We start from the raw sequence: 7098 nt of genomic DNA on the forward strand, positions 1-7098 counted from the left end.
CAAAGTTAATAACTACAAAAGAACGATCGCTAATCTCCGGAAGACTCCCTTAGAAATTCTCTCAATGGAGAAGGTAGCAAAAAATGTTCATTAAACCGGGACCACTATCCGAAAGAGGGACAAGAAACCTCGACAAATTCTGTTGCTTCCATAACGGATATGGACACAACACATAATATTGCAGAGAGCTACTGAGATAGGTAGACGAAGCTGCAAGAGAAGAAAAATTATCGCACCTGGTAAAGAGAACCAGACCAAGCCTTGATGAACCTGAACCAGACGAGCATCGAAGGCGAGTATTATCAAATACCCTTGTCCGAAGGGGACCGGAGCACTACCACTTTGGCGGTTTGGAAAATCAGGGTTCAGTAGACCCGGTGCTGATAAAAGCTAACATAGGCAACGTTTGCCTGAAAAAGATGCAAGTGGACACTGGGAGTGAGCAAGATATAATTTATGAAAAAAGCTTCCTCCGTTTACCCAGAAAGCTGCGAGACACAATCATGCCGCTGGACAAGAAAGTAGTAGGATACGCCAGCGAACGGATTCGCCCCTTAGGGAAGATAGGACTGAATGTTACCATCGGGGAATTTCCATGGCGAAGAACCATGAAGCTTCTGGCAATTGTGATAAAGACAAACTCCCCTTCCACATGCTTCTAGGAAATGAGGGACTGAAGAAATTCCACATGATAGTGTCCACAATACACGGTTGTGTACAAAACAAATCACACGGAAGGATGCAAACAATAATCTCCTCCATCACTTTAGATCTAAGGGAAGAGAACTCCGTACCACGGTACAAACACAACCATAGGCTAATTCAGATAGGCCCTAGAGGACGGTCGGGGTCTATTATGGACAAAGGATCCTCTGAAGAAGAAAACGAAGAAAGCTCCGAGGAAGCTAATGGAAAGGAGAAAGAAACTCCAAAAGGCATTAAGACCGGGTGGAGCATGATCTCCTCTCGGGATAAGCCAAATCAAAGAAACAATTAGGGCAGCATAAAAGTAGCAGCTAGGAAAAATACAAATCTTTTTTTGTAAAAATCCTCCTGCCATGTACTTACAAGCTCCCAAATAAATAAAACGATTGTAATATTATTCTAAATGCGTATAACAAATTTTAATTTTTGAATTGTTAAGGGGACGCCCATAAGACTTTTCAAACAACCATGTGGTTATAACCCATAGACCTAATGCATAAGTTACTTTTTTCTTATGATCGAAGTACATAAGCATTAGTGAATAAGACATTCACTTAAAAAAGGAATGCACTGATAAGGGATATCATTCCTACGCAGCAATACGAAGAAGAGAAAAAAGAAGATATAACAAAGCAGTCAATAGTTTACATTCCTCGAGGCCTAATACTATACAAACCAGAAACAGAGGCATTAGGATTAGAGGTTATCCGTTGAATATAAGGATAAGTAATATTCCTTAGCGCCTCCTCCGCCTCATCAATCCTACCAGGCCTACCAAGGAAGTTCTCCCTATTGCCCCTCAAGTAAGAACTCGATCACGCTTCAGACGCAAAGCGAACAAAGCCCGGGCATCAACCCGGTTGGCTTTGATCAATTCATCAAGGCTTTCATCAAACTCAGGGCTTCTCATCAGCATACGGAAGACATGCGGAATGACACCAGAGATAATCTGCCGGTTTACATTCCTGGCATCCTCAAGCTCTGTCTCTAGATGTTCAATTAAACCAGCAGACCCCAAAGAAACAAGAGAGGCAATATGCTGACGCGCAGCGTCCTGACTTTGGGTAGCCTGGGACAACGCCTCCTGAGATTCCGCTAACTCCCTCTGCAAGGACTCGACCGCCGAGGTAGAAGAACCAGCCCTAAGAGAAGCTAATTCTGATCTGTGCCTCTCTAAACTCTCTTCAAGATGGCGCATCCTCGCCGCAATAGCTGAACTCACCATCCCAGTGGCAAAAGATGCTTGCTCAGCGAGTTCAACAAGTCTCTGAGTGGGCATAGCATCCAACATCACCCTGAGGTGACCAGGGACCATCATGTTCAAACTCTGTCGACAAAGCTGCGGATCAGGCAGACTGCCAAAAACAGAAGCCCCTACAAAAAAGTATACCGAAGAGAAGTAAGGAAAGGTGAAGCCCTAATATGAAAAAATAGAAGGGCTATCAAAGCAAAAATCATCATCAAAAGTAAACTTACCAACTGTAGGAGCTCCGGTAGACAAATTACCAACTCCTGAAGCCCCAACATTGGCTGCTCCAGTTGTAGTTGCTCTAGTTTCATCAACTGGTTCCTTCCCAGGCCTCCGCCCGAGGTCAGACATAGCAGCTATAGTGGCATAAACATTGGGAATTAATGCCAAACAAATATAAGTACCAGAATGTGACAACAAAACTATCTCTGGTATAAGACCTATAAAGGTTTAGATAAAAATGTGGCATACCTTGGCCAGCACCAACTACTAGAGCAGTAGTAGTTACAGCAATCTCTTCCTTAATCGGAGAATCCAAGATGATAACAGGGGAACAAACATTAGAAGGACCCTCTTCAATATGAGGTCTCTTCGGAGGAGGTACCCTCACACCAGTAAAGAAAGGCTCCTCCCCATCGGAAGAAGCTCTGGGCCTCCTACCAACCACCATCCCCTGAGGATTCATGGTTATAGCCTCCCTAAGTGTCAACTCTGCAAACAACATCATGCAGACAATAAGAAACGGACTGAAGAAAGTCAAGATCAAAGAAAACTAGAAAAATTGTACCTTCACAACACCAAATGAGTACAGGGACATCAGGAGAGCCCTCCCACAATAAAGTAATCCCGCACAAATATAAGATAACTGTGGGATATGCGACTAGTGTGAAGGGAGACCGCCGTATTTGGTGCACCAAAGGATTCTCCAAAGCAACCTCATCATGATCATCATCAATGAGAAACAAACCTGAATTTAACCTACTTCTATCACAAACACCTCTAAAATATCGATGTACGTACTCCTCATTGAAAAACAAAAAACTCGATCGCCAACCCAACATGTTCGAATCACTTATACCAAAAAATAACCTACCAGGCCTCTCCTCTACCCTTGCCCAACCATCGCGATTAACCCACCTGAAAAAATACCTAAAAATACATATCCTAGGCTCTACCTCATATGCACAACACATAGCAACAAAAGACATTATCACGGTAACAGCTAAGGGGTGGACAGCAGGAAGGTATAGATCAAAGTGATCAAGGATACCTAATAACCAGGGAGACATAGGAAACCTAAGGTTGCCACCGGAAAACGGCGCAGTATACATACCTACAAATCCGGAAGGAGCAGCCAATATAGACTCATTCCGGCCTGGAACCCTAATCTCGGGATCATTAGAATGGCAGTAGCAGCAGCGAAACCATGCAACATTGTTCGCGGACATCTCCGAATATGTAGTAGAGATTAACCTAAAATGACGAGGATCCATTGATTAAAGTATCACTTGGGAATTACGAGAAGAGAAGAAGAAAAAATCGACAAACAGATGGAAGATATGAAAAATATCAGAGGCGTCAGAAAATAAAAGGGGATGTGATGGATGGTTTGAAAAACCGGCGCATATTTAACCCTAGCCGTCGATATAATCTCCCCTCGAGATACGCGCGTTCGTATTAATCCATCGAAGAGACAGATACATGGCAGAGCAAAATGACGTATTTACCCTTAAAAGATGGCTCCGAAAAAGTGGTAGCATCCTAAAGAAAGCTAGAAGTCTTCATCGAAGCCTCGTAAGGTAGTATGATAACCTTAATTTTTTGGTTTTTGAGTCTAACGCGATATTTTACAGATAAAATCTCCCATCAGACTGGGGGGCTTGATGATATACCCATACGGAGCTCTAGCTCCGTATCCTAAGCAGAAACAGAATACGAAGTCATCTTTGTACAGGTAAAGCTACTTATACCCTTAACGGAGCCTGACCTCCGATCAGTGAGATTATTCCGGAGCTCTAAAAGTAATAAATACCCAGCTCCGAAGAAATGCACAAGAAAGATCGGATATAGATCTCTCCTACAATTAATCTATTAAACATATATTGAAGCTCTGATATACTCGGACACAACTTGGTAACAAGATTATCACAAATCTCAAGAAGGAAACACGATATTCACAAAAGAGGAAGAGATTTACCCTAATTCTCTTACCCTCCTCTCCAAGCTATCTACCCTCTATATAAATAAAGGAGGAAGCCTCACGACATATTCATTCATTCGCCTCATACGAACAACATACAAAACCCTCACACATAGTTTATTCGACCTCCGAATAAACCCTAAATAAAACCCCCTAAACCCTAAGTCAATTGAATCGACTTAGAGACACAATATCCAGCGTAAAGCGGTCCCTCCGACCCTCTGACCATAAGGGAATCGCCGATAAACACCAACAAGTCAACTCACACCTCCGGCTGAGCCATAGTGCGATTATTTGATCAAATACCAGTATTCTTGGCGTGCGAGTTGAATTTACCGGGTGGGGTGGGCGGGGTGAGGGGATCGGGTAGGCCCTTGGTATCCAGTCCGGATACTCGTGGTCCGGCCCTTCGCTGTTCTAAAATAAATAAATAAATTTCCTTATCGTTCATCTTGAATTAGTCAGTGTTATATGTGTGTCTTTAGCGGTAGTTATTGATTATACATATGTCATTCTGATTTGTTTAGGTATGAACAATTGGATCTATGCATGGTAATGGTAGATAATTGTTCATTGATAATAGAAATTAATGTGTTTAACGGTTGGGTACAATCGATAGACAATTATTATCTGAATAACCAAAACCTTTAATTGATTAGAGAAATTATTAAAGATTTTTTGGAAAACCGGTCTTTGTAATGAAACTAGTTTAACTAAGAAATTAGTCGAATAAGGTCACAAACTTGACGGGTACGGGGTTTGTGCTTTGTTTGAGTCTCGGTTATTTAATAAACTTTTATTGGATTTGAGCTTCATAAATGTGCAATTGAAATATGTTGTTGAACGGATTTGAGATGATGACTTTTAATACTATTGTTTAAGACAAAACTCTTTTCGCTTAATTCTTCGGAATGTTGATTTCATTCTACGTTGAGTTGAACTTGGAAGGAGCTTTAAAAACGGTACTAGATTTTTATCCCGCGAAAAACGCGGATAAATTTTAAAAAATCGTTTTTAGTAAGTTAATATAAAATTAAGTTTGAGAAAGAAAGTAATTAGTTTAAAAGTTTAGTATCTTAGATAAAAATCGATTAATGAGACCTAATAATTACATAATTAGTAATTAGGTTAAAAAATGTATACTCAAATTTGCAAGGAACTTCTAAAAGTAAACATTCCATTTACTTCAAGCCTTCAAGGTAAGTAGAATAACAAACCTATAATTCAAAATCATAATGTCATGAAACTAAAAACTTAAGTTTATTAGAATATGCATGATATATATGTTTCTGCACACACCAACATAATCAAAGTAAGTCAAAACTAACATTATATGCAGAATACTACTATACTATTATTACTGATTTGAAGTGATCAAAATTCTTTATAGATGCTATCCAACTATCCCAAAAGTCTCAAATTCCCATATAGGTTATTAAATCACATACTAAAGTATAATCAATCTTGGAATTTTGGGCAAATTTGGAACTATTTCTACATACAATCATAGACTTAAAAAGCTGAAATTTGGCAACAGAATATGCAATGCCAACTTGCCAAGTAGGGGAAAATTTAATATATTGGATTCCATTATTAATTCCATCACAGTACCATTAAAACAATTTCATATAAATAGCACCAACTATTGTTATCAATGACCTTATCAACTACATACATTGTAGGTCTTTAGTGAAGCAATTAGATTAAAAGGTTAAACATACAGACTTGTTATCAAACAATGAATACTTACAACAGTAGTGCTAGAGCATCCAATTTCTAATGACCCTAACCACTTGCACATGTCCTTGAAAAGCTCATACACTTCAATCTTGTTTTCAGACTTGAAGCTTTAGAATTGTACTCAGCTGCATATATTATAACCAATTTGGAAACAATGGGTAAAACTGTAAACTTAAAATGTCTTTATCTTTCAGACAGAATCAGTAAAAGGAAATAGTATGATCAGCTATAAAGTTTTATAACTACCAAACATCATTAAGGTAATCTACAATTTATCTTGAAAGCATACAGAGTAATAAGCAATTAAATAAATATTCCAAAACAATCAAATCATAGAAATGAAGCGTAAGTACTTAATTAAATGTTTCAGTAATATATATTCTCATATTCGATTGCAAGTTCTAGACTTAAAACTTTATCAGTCAAAAAAGCGAGAGTAGAATATCTTACTCAAAGCATCCCTGCCACCGACTACAACTTCAGGATCAAGATTTTTTATAATGACTACCTCTGGTGATAGCATACCACTTTTGATCAGTGCATAGAGTTTCACTTGATAACACGTCCATGTTCTAACTTTCGCGTATTTCTTGTTACACAGATGATAAGGTAATCTTTTGGTTATCTACTCACAGCCCATTAATAAACATGATGCAAATGTACAATCATAAATAGCGACCACCTTTTACCTGACAAGAGACCGGCTCCTACCCTCATCATCATCATCATCAACATACATGGATATCCTGTGTTGTCTGGATGGCATAATTAGTACACAAATTGAAGCTGAGTAATGAAACATGGAGTTGTTTATATAATACACAAAGTTAAAGAGCTGATGCACACCTTTTGGATAACATTCAAATAATCCCTCTCAATAGTCACATGACCAGTAATCAGCAACTACAATAAGCCCTCTCAATAGTCCCTTCGTAACCTACAGTATTAGTAACATATGATTAATTGACTTCAATAAGAACACGTCAAGACTGATCAGGAGATCAAAAGTGGAAATAAACACATACATAAAATAAAGGTATGCAATTTATAGAATAAAGGTGTAGTAAAGAGGATCTTATCTTAGTTCACCACCAGATTTTATATGCCTAAAGCTGGAAATCAACCTATTTTCCCCTTTTGATTGAGCTCAAAACAACCAACCAACACCAGTCTTTCGGTCATCATCAAACAACATTGTTTCTTT

General features: G+C 38.9%; 1 long non-coding RNA gene across 1 annotated transcript; it reads right to left on the minus strand.

The window, feature by feature from the left end:
• Positions 1-5873: 5873 nt before the first annotated feature.
• On the minus strand, positions 5874-6921 carry LOC122596116. The gene is made up of 4 exons (XR_006323292.1): positions 6741-6921; positions 6584-6649; positions 6345-6519; positions 5874-6019 (listed from the first exon to the last, which is right to left on the minus strand). It is a non-coding gene; the product is annotated as an uncharacterized LOC122596116 (long non-coding RNA).
• Positions 6922-7098: the final 177 nt, after the last annotated feature.

The sequence above is a fragment of the Erigeron canadensis genome, chromosome 1 (assembly GCF_010389155.1).
Source record: "Erigeron canadensis isolate Cc75 chromosome 1, C_canadensis_v1, whole genome shotgun sequence".
Lineage (NCBI taxonomy): Eukaryota > Viridiplantae > Streptophyta > Magnoliopsida > Asterales > Asteraceae > Erigeron > Erigeron canadensis.